At 41.9% G+C, this 17,496-nt stretch overlaps 1 protein-coding gene across 4 annotated transcripts in view; it reads right to left on the reverse strand.

Annotated features, from left to right (window-relative positions):
• Positions 1–17,496, reverse strand: part of camkk1a (calcium/calmodulin-dependent protein kinase kinase 1, alpha a) — a 314,395-nt gene that overhangs the window by 277,620 nt on the left and 19,279 nt on the right. Inside the window, exon 2 of one of the 4 annotated variants that reach the window (XM_060912107.1) lies at positions 12,293–12,379. The exons of the other annotated variants lie outside the window; for them this stretch is intronic. The gene's annotated coding sequence lies outside the window, so the exon portion shown is untranslated. The remainder of the gene's footprint in view (positions 1–12,292; positions 12,380–17,496) is intronic. 4 annotated transcript variants of the gene reach the window in all.

Here is a 17,496-nt window from a genome sequence, read left to right on the forward strand (position 1 = left end):
GGGATCTAAAATACGTTCCGAATTCCTAAGTCACAGTGCACAGCTGCTTAATGTCTTGTAAAGCTGCAATATCCGCTGCAAAGGAAGTGTGGAGCCCAGCCGAATGAAATTAAACTGTGCCAATCCAGACATTTGTCAAACTGGATGGGAAAAGCAAGTTAAGCTTTCAAATGAAGGCATTTAAGCTTCCCCCCCACTCCCTTTCTGCACAGGCTCGGAAACAGATGAAACAAACATTCACTAGGAACTTGCTCAAGATGTTTAACGTGGGTTCCTAATCCGTCCCTCTCACTAATATTGTTTCAACTTTCTTCTAGCGTTTTGTATGCATCATTGTACACGCATTACTCCATCAATCTCAGTGAGGAACACTGGGGCCATCTTGGATAGAACTACATCAATGTCGTTACAGATCAATACTGTGTGCAAGGGTGCTTTCTTTTGGTCGTTCAGCACAACAGAGATCCTTATTCATGATTTCATGACATTGAAGGTTGACTCAAGGTACAACACACTTCTCTTTGGTTTACCAGTATGAAGCATGAACTTCTGAAGCTCCAACGGGTTCTTAACACCGCTGCTCGGCTTCTGACGTATACACGTAAATTTCACCCCATCAGTCCAGGACTTAAGCAGCTTAAGCAGTAGAGAAACACATCCACTTCAAGATTCTACTTCTTGCCTTCAAAGGGTTGCATGGTCTTGCGGCTGGTTATCAGTGATGCTTACAGCTCTATGTCCTGACAAGAACAGGACATCTTCAAATGCTGTTCTTTTAAAGCTGGTGGATCATCTCAAGACATATGAGAAAGCCATGGCCAAATGGTTAGAGAAGCTGATTTGGGACCAAAAGGTTGCCAATTCGATTCCCTGGACAAGCAGGAATGGCTGAAGTGCTCTTGAGCAAGGCACCTAACCCCCAACTGCTCCCCAGGCTGCTCTGGATGTGTTGTACCGGTACATCACTCTGGATAAGAGCGTCTGCTAAAGGCCATTAATGTAATATGGCTACCGTTCTTTTGCTGTAGCTGCGCCTCGTCTCTGAAACACGCTACCCATAGACATTAGATCTTGTGACTCTCTCGCTTTTCAAGTCAAAACTTGAGATTCATCCATTTAGAACTTCATACTAGTATCTCCTATTGTCCATTCATATGCATTTACATATTGCATATTTAGCGCTCAGAACACTTTTGCTAGCAGAGCTTTAGAAGCATTTTTGTTGTTGTCGTGCACGGTTGTGGCAGCCTGGGAAATCCCCTTTACATGGCAAAAGTTTTATACAGCCTAGATACGGTATAGCTCTGAAAACTACATGCGTTCTTGAACTTTAATATTTTTCTCTTTTCTGTATTTTGTCAAAACTGTAGCACAGGAGCATCAGATATTAACAGCTAGTGACCAGTTACAAATTGAACCCATTGTGTGTGTGTGTGTGTGTGTGTGTGTGTGTGTGTGTGTGTGAGAGAGAGATAGAGAGAGAGACAGGCTTGTAGTACTCGAGTCTGACTTGTGCCTTAAAGCCTAGGTCACAACCGGCCGTACGTGCTCCTATGGCCGGTCTACGTGCAAAAAACACAAGAAACGCATGGAGGGCGCGCGTGTGACGTGCTGATTTTCAAGCCATAGACTGGCCGCAGACCAGCCGCAGAGGTTCTTTGTCATGTCAAAAAAACTCTATGGGCGCTTACATTTTTTTCAGGTTGCAAGACAAACTTACGGCTAACGTGCATCTTTCTCCACGAACAAAAAAAAAAAACCCGCAGCGATTTGAGAAACGCCAAAAATCGCACGGCCAAAAAAAGCGTACGTCCGGTTGTGACTAGACCCCGAAGCCGCCGCCAGGCGCCGCTAAAACCGCCATTTAGAATTTGAGCCGCCGCCAGCCAATAATTTTGTAAGCCAATTTGAGCCGCTATCTAATAAAATTTGGCTGAGCCACTAAGAATTGTGTACATCAAATAATGGGTTTATCCACATCATGAGCTACAAGAAAAGTGACACAAACATGATCAACTGTACACACTAGTAGTAACACAATAGAGACGTATAGGCATACACTGTAGAGATTTAGAACTGATATCACAGCACAGAGAGCCACCACAAGCTTGCCGTTGTGACTACCTGTCTGGCTTCCCGCCCCTCACACCGTTACCACGATACACTGGGGAACCCGGGAACCCACCCAGAGCATCAATCGACTCCGATATCGACGAGATGGCTGCATTCTTTGCCGCTGCTGAGGGAAAGTGTAAAGGTATTTTTTGTTTTTGTTTATTTCACATACTTCGAGATTGATAAAAAAAAAAAAGTACTCTACCACTCTACTTTCATCATAGTAAGATAGCTGCCAGTCCTTCACTGGTCATTGCTAGTGAGAGTAGATAGCTAGATGCCTTCCTCGAACAATCCAGATTAGCTTATTATTAGCATTGAACTACAATCTTGCTAGATTTATATTTACAATGAAGTAAGAGACCAGGGGACCTGTGGTAATTTGCTATTTATTCCCCCCATTTGTTTGATCCGTTCGCCCGGATATATGCCACACAGTGACGTCCAGTATCAGCCATTTGTAGCCATAAACATTTTGGTGGCTGCAGCAGCCATTAAGGTTTTGGCTGAGTCAGCTAGCCAGCCAATAATTTCATCAGCCAGCCATTATCCTGAAAACAAACGGCTTCGGGGTCTAGTTGTGACCTAGGCTTGATTTTAAGGACTCGTGACTTGACTTGGACTTGAACACCGATGACTCGGACTTGTGCATTAACTGCATTCAGACTCGTAAATTGGACACGAGGACTCGGATTTTTTCTTTATTTTTTGTAACATGATATAATTTGGCATAACAGATTTATATCTACATTAATTTTTTATACTAATTTCGTGCAAGAGAACGCACATTCACCTGTTCATGTATCCTGTTCAGGAACAAACTAACGTTAATTGCGCTAAAATGCCTGGAGAGAAGCGCCTAGGATTGTCCGCTTTGCTATACAGACTTCTCGTGCAGTGGGAAAAAAAAAATTGCACTGCTGTGTGTTCCATATGTAGAAGAACTATCGAGGAGACGACGGGGACAACCTCGAACTTCAATCGTCATTTGGCAAGACTCCACCCAGAGAAGTAGTAAGTGATACGCCATGTTCATTGCCCTGTTGATAGCCGGGCTTGCTGACCGATAAACTAGCTAGTGTTGACCCTCCCTCGTGTTATTTGCCCTGTTGATAGCGAGGCTTGTGTCAGACTCGACTCGGATCAATAATGGACTCGACTCAAAATGTTTTTTAATGACTTGGACTTGAACACTGATTCGAGGTTTAGTAACTCCACTACAACACTGGCACGTGACGTCATGCTTGTTTTCCAAACCGGAAGTCCGCCATACTGGATGACAACAACCAAGATCGCAGCGCTTCACGTGTGAGCTGCTGCGACGCTTTGCGATTTTCTTTTGATTTCATTGCCTTTGAAGAAAGAAAATGCCTACTTTGTGTGCAGGATATAATTGCGTTAATAATGCTACTCGTGACAAAGAGAAACAGTTCTTCAGAAGTCCCAAAATAATTAAAAAACGGCGACAAAACAGATGAACTGTCCAGAGAACGCCATGCGCTGCAGTTCAAAAACATGCATCGTAAGGACTTAACTGAGGAAAAAGCTAATTACACCCGCATGTGTGGTGACCACTTCATACCTGGCAAGGAGCTCACTGCTAAATAAAGCCGTTTTCTGTTGATTAAATTGAACTTTGGAGTGGGATTTCTCGAGATCGTTGAGAATGGTTTACCTGAGCATGAATAAGCACCCTGTCGTCTTTTAACTGTTTGGGGAGAAGACTGCAAACCCAACTGGACACAAAGAAACTGTAGGCATCTCAGCTCTTATAAGACCACGAGCTGACCTAGTGGTTAGCGTGCCTGCCTCTTCATCGGGAGATTGCGAGTTCTACTCGTGGTTGGGTCATACCAAAGACCATCATAAAAATGGTACCTACTGCCATCTGTCACGGCATGCTGCAATACAGATGCAAGTAGGGAGTCAAACTCTCGTGGTTACCAGAGGACCAGCCCCACCCCACCCCACTGTAACCCTAGCTGTATAGGCAAGAGGCTGAGGGCTATGGAAACGGAGATCAGCACCATCCAATGCACCTTAACGCCCTGGTTAATACTGGGATGGGAGACTGCCTGGGAAGACCAGGGAATGGCGCAGGAAGGACTTTAGACTTTTAGACTCTTATAAGCCTTCATTTGTGCGTTGGTTGTCCATGAGGTTTGTAGAACAAGAGTTCACAATATCAGGACATTCAATTGGTGGTAATGAGGCTAAATCCTCTGTATAATTGGATGGCTTTAACATATACGGGTCAAAGCCACAAATTTCAACTTTTTTCTTTGACTCTTGACTTGGCAGAGGACTCCAGAGAGCCATAATATTTCTAGAAAGCCAGAGATGCATCACAGTTATTGCTCACACGAGACGGCATTTTGGATTTGTCCATCATCCAACATGGCGGTGGATGCATACGCCACACTATTTTGTCACGTGGTTGCACACAAAGAATTAGGCTTGCATCCTTTTCGTTATGGCACAAAGCTATCCAACAGCTTCCTCAGAGCATAACATTCCTTGTGTGAGAAAAATAAAGTAAATCACACTTACCTTGCAAGGTTTTAGATATATACGTTGAAACAAATCAGACTCTCTTCACCACAGTGGTTGTTAAACTGGGTCCCGATCTTTTCAGAAAGCCTAGACAAAAGGTTTGCCAGTACTATCAGGACTTGCCAATCGGTTTCAACCATCACAACGGCTTTCAAAATGTCCGTCGTAAAACACCGTGTCTGCAGCTTTAAGATAGAACACAATTGATTGTTTTCTATCTTATAGTACAGTATGTTTCCTTTCAGCCTATTGCTTTTAATCCTACACAAAGCCTAAATAATCTGTTCTGTTTAACGTCAGAGCAGGACAACAAAACATCTTTCTGATGCATCTTAGCTTCCCTTGTCTTCGCTCGCAAGATATGAACAGAGGCTTAAATTAGTAAACTGAAACACAGTCTTGTTTAAATCAGGACTGCTTCGCTATACAAGAATCCATTCATTATCTCCACTGCTATTCACCAGCGAGCACGCACACACGTAGTTTATATAATTTTATAATGAGCTAGTTACAGCTAATATGGATTTGGTTTATTTATAGTCCCGCTTCAATTTTGCAAGCATTCATGACCTTGATAGCAGGGAAATTAAGCCTGCTAATGCTAACAACTTGCAGTTACAGCTTCCTTGGAACCTGTTTCCAGGAATTTTTTTTCCACTGATGTAATCTGCATGCAGAACATAGCATTATGAATATCTGACCACGGCCACTTCTTTTCCTTCCTCGGTGTCGCTGTACTTTATACCCCTCCAAAGCCATGGGCGTTACCAAAAGTTAAGGGGCATGATAAAGCAAAGGCATATTGGCTAGGAATGATTATAAAGACTATAAAAACTATTGGATATTTAAAAGTTGGGGTGTCAAAGTAGAAATTTGACCAAATCTGGGGGCATCGTGGCTCAGGTGGATAAGGCGCCACACCATAAATCCGGGGACCCGGGTTCGATTCCGACCCGAGGTCATTTCCCGATCCCTCCCTGTCTCTCCTGCTCATTTCCTGTCTCTACACTGTCCTATCCAATAAAGGTGAAAAAAGCCCAAAAAAATCTCTTTAAAAAAAGAAAATTTGACCAAATCTAATTTTTAGTCTTTTTTTTGGGGGGGGGGGGGGGGGGGGGGGGGGGGGGGGGGGGGGCTATTTGCCAGAATCCACTCACAGTGACATTTGATGTAATTAATACACATTCATACACTGCTTGAATGTGGACCAGGACTTACCATTAAGTGATTGCCTTCGACCCCAGACTACCAAGGTCCTCAAAACACCCTGGTTTTTTTTTTTTTTTAACTCTCTTTTCACAAATAAATTATGCCTTTCTAACCAGAATGTCAAGGACGTAGTAGCCCAACTGGCTGCCATCAAAACAACCACGACTACCAAAACAAAGAGAACTGAAATGTGACAATGTGAGCAAGGACCAAGCTCCACAACAAATTGTTTACAACAGGAAAATCAACAAGAGGACTAAATTTTGTTCCCCAAGGTAAGATCGACCCACAACATCAATCAGAACTGAATTTGCATGATAAATGAGAGAGGAGATACAGTTCTAGTCAGAGGAAAATTTGTTAAGTTGACCTAATTATGAATTCGTTAGCAAAACAATTATTACAATGACCATGTTTTGTGCAGTAGGTCTAGTTCTTTCAAACATAAGAAGACGGTCATCTATATCCCCCGCCCTATATACCAACTTTCAAGATATTATGCATCACATTTTTCAAGTTCTGCTGCAGGAAACCAACCCTACCACTTTACACTGACCTCAGCAGCCCATGGCACAAGCCCACCGGACCTGTGGTCCAGGTGAGTTAAAAATGAAAATTTCTCACATTTCTTAGTATCAAAAGGCACATATACATTACTTAACACATCTACCAACTTTCAAGACCATACCACTCATAGTTTAAGTTCTGCTCCAGAAACAAAACCTACCCCTTAGACTAACCTGAGAGACTAAGTCTGAAATTGTTTCCGTGGAAACATGAAAAATTAAAATTTCTCACATTTCTTAGTATCAAAAGGCATATATACATTACTTAACACGTATACCAACTTTCAAGACCATACCACTCAGTTTTCAAGTTCTGCTCCGGAAACAAAACCTACCCCTAAGACTAACCTGAGAGACCAAGTCTGAAATTGTTTCAGTGGAAACATGAAAAATTAAAAGTTCTCAAATTTCTTAGTATAAAAAGGCACATCTACATCACCTTGTTAACATGTACACCAAGTTTCAAATCTGTATCATGAATAGTTTTGGATATATGCTCCAGAAACGAACACTGCTCTTAGAAACAAAGTCAAAATCTATTTTTATGTAAAAATTTGAAAAAAATTTTTTTTTCCAAAAATCCAAAATAGCAATAGGCACCAGTTTACATGTTGCTTAATATGTATACAAAAGTTTCATGAAGATACCGGTATCTTCAGTAGTTTTAAAAGATATGGCCCGGAAACGAAAACGTGACCAGACTGATGGAACCAGTTTCCATATCACAACAACCAGAACTGAAATCCATTGAGCACTGAGGGAGAGGTATGATTTGACTGAAAATAAAAAAAAGTTGTAAACAAACTGTTTACAACAAGAAAATCAACAAACAAACGACCAAGTTTAGTTCCTCATGTGACGATCTACCAAAAACATCGATCAAAACTGAAATTGGGTGAGAACTGCGAGAGGACATACAATTCTAACGAGAAGTCCAAAAATTTGTGAAGTTGACCTAATTACCAGTTCGTTAGCAAAAAATTGACAATACAATGACCAAGTGTTGTGCAGAAGGTTGAGTTCTTTCAAACAAAATCAGAACTGAAATCCATTGAGAACTGAGGGAGGAGATGCGATTTAACTGAAAAACAAAAGGTGTAAACAAATTGTTTACAACAGGAAAATCAACAAACAAACGACCACGTTTTGTTCCTCATGGAAAGATCTACCAAAACATCAATCAGAACTGAAATCGGATGAGAATTGAGAGAGGAGATAAAATTCTAGTGAGAGGCTTGGAAAATTTGTTAATTCGGCCTAATTAGTAACTCGTTAGAAAAAAATTTGACAAAACAACGGCCGTGTTTTGTCCAGAGCGACGAGTTCTTTCAAACAAAACAAGTGGAACGGAAATCCGTGGAGAATTGACTGAGGAGATACGATTTAACCGAATTGTGAACAACGGACAGACGGACGACAGACGCCATGCCATGGCAATAGTTCATCATCCTTACGGCCAGATTGGCTAAAAATCCATACACTAAAATGGCGTCAGAATTCCAAATTCACGAGCGTCTTGGACCCCCACCCCCCTCAGTCCCCACTACACTGGACTATTCCATGATCTTACTGCATACCTGTGGAAATGATTCAGAAAGACAGCAGCTGACTTGTATAAACGGCTCGGTATGGTGTACAGGTCTTGTAACTTTTGCTTCATTTTTCCTGCAAGTTGCCGGAAAAAAAAGGAGGAAATTTTTTTTTTTTTTAGCAAACCTGCCAAAGGTAACAACCTTTTTCATGGTGGTTACTAACGACACTAACATTACTAAAGATGAGCAAGAAATGGCTGCTTATGCTAGCACTAATGTTAGCATTGCTAATACTAGTAGCAAAGAGAAGCTAACCGTTACTCTCAGCGGTGCCAGCCCAGGATGCTCAAGTGATGCAAAACAACCTTACAGGATCAGTCTACTTCGACTGGAGGTGGTAACAGAACTGAGGAAGATGGCTATACAGATAAAATCAAGAGCTACTGAGTAGCTGTCATAACCAATGCGTTATGGCCGAAACAGCTGTCAGACAAAAAGCACTGCTCCATACACATCTGGATATCATTGTTGTGTGAAGAGAAGAAGTTACAAGTACACTACCGTTCAAAAGTTTGGGGTCACCCAGACAATTTTGTGTTTTCCATGAAAAGTCACACTTTTATTTATCACCATAAGTTGTGAAATGAATAGAAAATATAGTCAAGACATTTTTCTGGCCATTTTGAGCATTTAATCGACCCCACAAATGTGATGCTCCAGAAACTCAATCTGCTCAAAGGAAGGTCAGTTTTATAGCTTCTCTAAAGAGCTAAACTGTTTTCAGCTGTGCTAACATGATTGTACAAGGGTTTTCTAATCATCCATTAGCCTTCTGAGGCAATGAGCAAACACATTGTACCATTAGAACACTGGAGTGAGAGTTGCTGGAAATGGGCCTCTATACACCTATGGAGATATTGCACCAAAAACCAGACATTTGCAGCTAGAATAGTCATTTACCACATTTGCAATGTATAGAGTGGATTTCTGATTAGTTTAAAGTGATCTGCATTGAAAAGAACAGTGCTTTTCTTTCAAAAATAAGGACATTTCAAAGTGACCCCAAACTTTTGAACGGTAGAGTAGATCGTTCTTAGATAAATAAGGACTGAAAATGGGGAAAACAAAGAACACGGAGGGCCTCATCCCTGTGTTTGCCCTGGACCCAATGACCAAGTATACCACTGATGTGGACTTTTAGGTTTGTATCAGCACCAGAGGAGGATATTCACATAAAATACTCCTCTTCGAAACCACAGAATTCTCTTAAATGTCATGCTTGATTAAGTGACATGACTCAGATCACGCCTACAGCATTTCACATACTGCTTAAAAGTGCACTCGGTTGCCGTCACTGAATGCATCCACTTGCTTATTCTGTCACTGTCTGCCCCCACACTGTTTCTCTCCACTGGCCATTTCCTTGATGTTTCCATGAATTTAGTTTTAGCTGATGAAAAGTAATTGTAAAGCCGTGCTCTCGTTAGCTAAATGTGAATTCGGTGGACAAGTTCTGTGCAAGTACCACAGCACAGCAAGGAGCTCTTCTTTATGAACAGTGCTTGGACGTACAGTCGGTGTGTACAGTCAGGATGTGAGTGAGGATTGGAGTTGTATCAGGAATTGGTAGTTCCAGCTTTGGGATCAGTACTGCATCAAAAACAGAAAAATGTAGCTGCCATGTTTTTAATGTTTTTTCTTAAGCTAATCACGAAGGTTTAAAGCTATACTGCCTTTCAGATTTTTCCAAGTGTAGGTCATTTAAAAAAAAAAAATTCCCCGACACCCAATTATTTTTGTTTAGTGGACCAAAAGCTACTGAATTTGAATCACGGACTTCCAATTTTATTTATTATTTATTTTTTTAAATAGAACAATTAATGAATTTCGGGCCCCATGGCCCTAAATTCTCCACTATTTTTTCCTGCTTCACCATGACCCAATTCAAGACACTACATCATGCATCGTGTGGTGGGCTTTCCCCGTTTGCGCAAGGCATTGTGGGATACAAATTTGAAACAGGAGAGGAAAATGGACGACGCGAGTGTGCAAATGAAACGTGAAACACCAACTACAGTAACGGAAAACGAGAAGAAAAGATGTTATGTTGCAAAGGAATGGAAATGCAGGACCAAACTTATAAATATCGGCAGTCAGCGAGCATCTCGGTGTGATCGGCTGTTTGTTTGGCGACAGAATGATGTAACTGTTAGTGCACGCTCAAAGGTAAACCTGTCGATGGCAGTAATGCAACACTGGATTGCCAGCTGCTGTAAAATCCAAAAGAAGAAGGTAAACCTGCGCATATGCACACGGACTTCCTGTCTGCTTGACTGCACGAAGCGAGCGATTCCATGCACATTATTTGCTTTAATCCCCTCAAATTAAATAACTTCCCAGCCACAGAATGGCCTGATATTTTGTGAGATATTACAGAAATAAACCTATCACAATGACCAAATTTCAGAGGGAACTAAATTTCACCAAGCCCAGAAAAAAATAAAATAATAAAAACTTGCCTTTCAAATGTTTAAGCGATTTATATCGTCTCCACTGCCCATAATTTGCTGCAAATCCAATTACTTCACCATGGAATTGTCTCTGATTCGGGTCTCGCATGACCGGACGCGACGCCATATTTGTTGATTGATTCTCGTATTCCAATTGGCTGAGCCAGACCATGCGACCATGCCGCAGCAGACGGTAAAGACGCAGTTGGTTGCTGTTGCACTCGGTTTTCACAAAATGCCACTGAAGAAGAAACTAAAACCTTCCGTGGGCCAAATAAATATAAAGTCTGTTTTCTGCAGGTTTGTACATATAAATCGTAATTAATATTTTCGGATTTAAGAATTATTTTCATATCCAGAAGCTACCCGGAGTGCCCGAGTTCCCATAGAGATGTCTGGTCACTTAGCTAAGGTTTCATACTTACAGTAGAGTGCAAATAACTAAGTGTGTGCAAATATTTATGCTGAAATTAAAACTGGACAATACACAATACCACACCAGAAGCACATCAAGTACATTACACACACACCAGATAAGCTCACCATGTAGTTATGCTACAGGGCCAGGCAGCGTACTACAGACGGGAACTGAGGAAGCCAAGCGCGCACACATCTGGAGGGAAATTTCATACATATTTTGCAAGTATTTTACAGGGAAATGGTTAGTAATTTATGAGCCGAGAATGCACCAGAAGGCATGTAAATTGCAAAATTTTTCTGGGGAGGCATGCCCCCCCCCCAGCATTGGCGTGCCTATAGCCTCGGTCACAACCGGCCGTACGTGCTCCTACGGCCGGTCTACATGCAAAAAAAAAAAAACGCAAGAAACGCACGGAGGGCACGAGTGTGATGTGCTGATTTTCGAGCCGCAGACCGACCGCAGAGGTTCTTTGTCATGTCAAACAAACTCTACGGGCGCTTACGTTTTTTTCAGGTTGCAAGACAAACTTACGGCCAACATGCGTCTTTCGCCACAAACAAAAAAAACGCAGCGATTTGGGAAACGCCAAAAATCGCACGGCCAAAAAATCGTACGTCCGGTTGTGACCTAGGCTTAAGATGTGCTGCAGTGGCTCTGCCACAAATTCCAGAACCACCTACTACTTTTTTTTTTTTTTTAGCCGGCTACTTCAGATTTTCTGGAGAACCCTGCATTCTTGTGGACATTTACACACTTGGTCCAAACACTCAAGTCTGCACCCAAGAGCAATTCTGGCTTCAACTGGAGGTGAGGTGGAGCTCATAATCACTGGTTTACGTACAAGAATTCCTTCCTAACTGTGGCTCATGTGTGCAAATCCATACATTGCTTTTGCAAATGGGTATGCACAACACTGTAGGGTAGTAGATGTATTCATTGTTATTAATTTTTTTAGTTTAGGGCGGGCAACACCCGAACTGATAATCGCATCAGTTTTTCTTTGGCTACAAGGTACACCACCACTCTTGCCAGAGCAGTTGGGAGTTAGGTGCCTTGATCAAGGGTACTTCAGCCAGTCCTGCTGTTCCAGAAAATTGAACCAGCGACCTTTTGGTCCCAAAGCGGTTTCTCTAACCATGAGGCCATAGCTTCCCCCAAGCATCCATGCTGGTCTCATATGGAGGCAAACATGAGACATGCCTTTTGCCAAAAAGGTTAGCTAATTACTGTGCTTCAGCACTATAAAGGTTCACTTTTATACATCAGTAACCATAATAACCCTTTCCCTGGCATTATGAAAGTAGAAACAAGAAGAAGTAAATGTCATGTCACAAGTTGAACCAATGCCATAGCATGTGCGATGCAGAGTGCAGGTAGGTTTCACACCTGATGGAGACGGTGTCACAGTTCATTTGAAGCGAACTCCAGACCGCTGTTTTCAAGAGGACCAGGGATCCGTGCTCTGGACTGCTCCTGGGCTCAAAAACAGCACACTTCACACTTCAGTCATACAGAACTCTGAGCTTAAAGGGGAACTGAAGGCAAAATTATCATCATCAAAATTCTATTTCTCATTTTATTAAATATACAAAGGCATTTTTGATCGTTATTTTGTCACTCCTGTAGCAAGTTGAGTGTTTGAAATATGCTATGTAATACATCAGTCCATATGTCAAAGCAATGGCCGTAAACGAGATTCGTTGAGACCTGTGCGAGACATCGTAGGACGGAAGTAAAACGTACAGCTGAAATCAAAGTGACCGACATCTGCCGACGTTGTCAAAAGACGCGCGCGCCCTCTTTCGAATGCTGACGTAATCAAGGCGGAAGTTTTGTTTGTTTTGATAGCAATCAGGAAAGTTTGAAAAAAAAAAAAAAAGTAGGCCGTAATCGTTATTTAAACTCGTTTTTGTGCAATATTTCGTTTGGAAAACAGTTTTCAAAGTAGCAGCACTGACACCTGGCTGACACTTGACGTTTCGAAGTCTCGCACAAGTCTCGTGAAGATCGCGCGGATAAGCGACGCCTGCCGTGGACCAAACGCACTAAATTCAACACGGCTAAAAACCGAATAGGCCGATAAGTATCATATTTAATTGCAATTAGTTGCCAATACGAGTCACAATATGAAGTTACTAAAACTGAAAACGTAACTGAATAACGTTAAGAAATAAAGCAAGTTTAAAAATGACTTCAGTTCTACTTTAACCAGCCCGAAATCCCAGGGGAAAAAAAAAAAAAAAAGTGTGTGTGTGGTGGGGGGGGGGGGGGGGGGGGGCGCTGTTGTTTTAGACAATAATAAAAAAAATAAACACTTTGTGCCCACATTATTGCCTGTAATTATTTGCACTGTGCATTTGCCATCATTGAAAAGCCATATAACCAGAGACTTCAGAGCTCATAAAGATTAATAAATGTTTTATGTCCTGCTGGAGTTGAGGTCCATTATATAATCGAGAGAGATTCATAACAATTACAGTAAATATTTCCTTCTCACGTTCAGCTTTAAGCTCAACACACATTTGAATCGGTGTTCATTCTGGTACAGAATGATCTCTTTTTAAATAAACTCAAAACCCATCATTGATCACACATTAAACTGTTACGACTGGTTAAAGAAGCTGTGTGAAAGAAACTGGGTCTTCGTGAGCTAATGAGTACCTTATCACCAGCTGCTATAAACATCAGAAAGAGGGGACAGGGATTGGTGAAAAACACTTCATGAAAGCAAGTCAAGCTTGGGAAAGGGATCTGCTAACACATCTGGACATGCGTTTGGAAAAGAAAAATGAGTTGAAATGAGTAAGGCTGGATGACGGGGCTGGGCAATATGATGAAACTATGATGAAATATGATGAGGTTGTTATAAATTAGGTCAGAATACACTGTGATATTACAGACTTTTAGCTTGTATTAGAAAAAAAAAAGAATCCGATGTACAAGTTTAAAATTTCTTTTGGGTTTTCTGAAATCAAATCAATACAGGGCCAAAAACACATATACAGCACACCTAATATTGGGTGAAAATGTCCCTTAGCAAGCTTCACATTGACCAGACACCACTAACAAGCTTCTGGTTGGATATTTGACCACGCTTCTTGGGAGAACTGGTAGAGTTCATTTAAAATTTGATGGTTTCCTGATATGGACCTGACTTAAGCACAGTCCACATATCTTCAATAGGGTTGAGGTCAGGACTTCGGGAAGGCCGTTAATATTCAAAAGCTTAATATTCGCCGTTTTATCCAGTTTTACAGAACCAGATTTGATGTTTGGGGTCATTGTCCTGTTGGACACCCAGCTGTGTCCAAGTTTCAACGGGCTACCTGATGGTTTGTGGTTCCATCCATCCATTATCCGTAACCGCTTATCCTGTGCAGGGTCGAGGGCAAGCTGGAGCCTATCCCAGCAGACTATTGGGTGAGAGGCGGGGTACACCCTGGACAAGTCGCCAGATCATCACAGGGCTGACACATAGAGAGACACAAACATTCACACCTACAGTCGATTTAGAGCCACCAATTATCCTAACCTGCATGCCTTTGGACTGTGGGGGAAACCTGAGCACCCGGAGGAAACCCAGACAGACATGGGGACAAGATGCAAACTCCACAAAGAAAGGTCCCCGTCGGACGCTGGGCTCGAACTCAGAACTTTCTTGCTGTGAGGCGACAGTGCTAACCACTACACCACCTTGTCGCCATGGTTTGTGGCTATGCTAAAGAATTCTGAGGTAGTTATCCTTCATTATTCCATCCACTTTGTTGAACCATAGAAGCCATGGCCTAAAAGTTAGAGAAGCAGCTTTGGGACCAAAAGGTCTTCGGTTCGATTCTCTGGACCAGCAGGAAAGGCTGAAGTGCCCTTGGGCAAGGCAGCTAACCCCCAAATGCTCCCCAGGCTGCTCTGGGTATGCTGTACATCACTCTGGATAAGAGCAAAATGCCTGTAATGTAACGTAACCATGTTTAACAGTTGGTACAGTGTTCTTGGGGTTGAATGCCTCACCTTTACTCCTCCAAACATACCTCTGGTCATTGAGTTATTTGGTCACAATCGGTGTCTGATCCGACCATAAATCTTTCCTCCAGAAGGCTTTTTCTTTGTCCATGTGGTCAGCTGAAAACTTTATCCAAGTTTGAACATGTCCATTTTGGGGCACAGGCTTCCATCTTGGATGGCAGCCTCTCAGTCCATGGAGATTCCATAGAAACTCCTCTGACTGTAAGCAGTGACACCGGTATTCCAGAAGTTTCCAGTTCTTGACAGACTTGTGCCTTGATGGTTCCTGGGTTGTTCCTGACCCTCTGAAACAATTTCCTCCCAGTTGAAGGTGACCATTTGGATTTTCTTCCCGACCCTGACAAAGTGGCTTCACCTCCCACTAACTTGGACTTGTCAAAAACACTTATGTTGGCACAGAGATGGCATCAGCCATAGTAGTTAGTCATGATCACTAACAGGAAGCTAAGAGACTTTGGCCTTGGCAAGGTGTTTTGGAAATTTCAGCACCACTCGATTAATAATCAAGTGGTTGTATGTACGTTTTTGACCCTGTGTTGATTTCAGAAAATCTAAAATAAACTAAAACTATATTCCTGTGCTCTAAATTAGAAATCTGTTTTTTTCCCTGTATGCTTCTTATATATACACACAGTAGGATGTGTTTTTAATTTTATACATCATGTGTGAAAAATCACCAGAAAAACCTGATATTTGCCATATTGCTCACCACTTTCAGGGCTTTTAAAGAGCTGGTAACATGCGATAACTGGCACCTTTCCGTTCATCCCCTCCCATCCTATTCTTGTTCCTCCAACATCATTTCAGTTCACTTCCTGAATCTATCTTGAAGGCTGATTAGATGATTGAACTCCATGCAGACTCTCACACACTACTGAACTCATTCAGCAGGGCTGATTGGAAGCACATGTTCCTCAACCTCATTGGTATTCCACGATGATGCTATTCGCCATCACTGCCAATTCTGTCACTCATTTCCATTTCTGCTCATTTCGGTTCCTTCACTTACAGCTCTACAAAGTGGATGATGGTTTAACGTGATCCCCATAACCAAGAGATGAATATCTGCTTTAACTGGGTCATAATTACTTCATTGATGTAGCACAGTATATAGAATGACAGGATAGGAAGCAGGCGGCACGGTGGTGTAGTGGTTAGCGCTGTCGCCTCACAGCAAGAAGGTCCTGGTTCGAGCCCCGTGGTCGGCGACGGCCTTTCTGTGTGGAGTTTGCATGTTCTCCCCGTGTCCGCGTGGGTTTCCTCCGGGTGCTCCAGTTTCCCCCACAGTCCAAAGACATGCAGGTTAGGTTACCTGGTGACTCTAAATTGACCGTAGGTGTGAATGTGAGTGTGAATGGTTGTCTGTGTCTATGTGTCAGCCCTGTGATGACCTGGCGACTTGTCCAGGGTGTACCCCGCCTTTCGCCCGTAGTCAGCTGGGATAGGCTCCAGCTTGCCTGCGACCCTGTAGAACAGGATAAAGCGGCTACAGATAATGAGATGAGATGAGGATAGGAAGCAGAAAATGTGTTTAAAGGAAGAGTCTGGGAAGAAGATGACAAAACATGAGCCAGGTCAGCTCTCAGAGAGAGAGAATTAATTTTTTTTTTGTTTGACTGATGTAATAATTTTGTGAAATATATATTTTTTGGTAAAAAGTTTTACAATCTAAAAAAAATGAGGGAGGGAGGGAAGAAAAGAAAGAAAAAGAAAGAAAGAAGTCGGAACTAAGAAAGAGAACCAAAGGAAATGAAACAGAATGACAAGGAAAAAAAAGAAAGCATTTAAGAAAGAAAGAAAGGGCGGAAGGGAAGAATGGAGGGGCTAAGAAAGACAAAATTAAAGGAAAGAAAGAAAAAGAAAGAGCGGGAGGGAGGGAAGGAATTGTACAGAGGCTGAGAAAGACAACACCAAAGGAAAAGAAATAGAATGACAAGAAAGAAAGGAGAGAGAGAGAAATACACAGGCTTGACACAATTATTCAAGGGCACACAAGAGCTAAGGATACTGGTAAGCATGAAAGAGACACACATTCATACCTTCATTATCATTTTTGGACTTCCTGGAATGTTTTCTCTCTCTCACACACACACACACATACACACACACAGATTGGCAGTTATCAGATTTCATGAGTAGTTATGCAAAAAGCATTCTACGGAATCTTAAATTCAAGTCATCACATGAAAAATAAAATCCCATTAATCTGATCTCTTTATGCAGCCAGATTGATTGATTGATTATTTTGTTCGTTAGTTAGTTTTTTTTGTTTTGTTTTTTTTTTTTTGGGGGGGGGGGGTTAGTAGACAACACAACACACCTTCTTTCCATTTTGGAGCTGAACATTAACAGCTCAACGGTTGGCATCAAGTGCAGCATGCAACCATAACAAGTGCCAGAAATATTTCCCAGCAGAGCGACTCTGATTACGACCCAGTGTGGAAAGTAATTAGGTAATTGGGCATCATTACTGTACTTAAACATCACCGAAACAAATAGAATATTCCACAATTACGGTTACATTTCCATGAAAAAAAAAAATCTTCATTTAGCATGGCACTAAACTG

Source organism: Neoarius graeffei, chromosome 28 (assembly GCF_027579695.1).
Source record: "Neoarius graeffei isolate fNeoGra1 chromosome 28, fNeoGra1.pri, whole genome shotgun sequence".
In the NCBI taxonomy this organism is placed as follows: domain Eukaryota; kingdom Metazoa; phylum Chordata; class Actinopteri; order Siluriformes; family Ariidae; genus Neoarius; species Neoarius graeffei.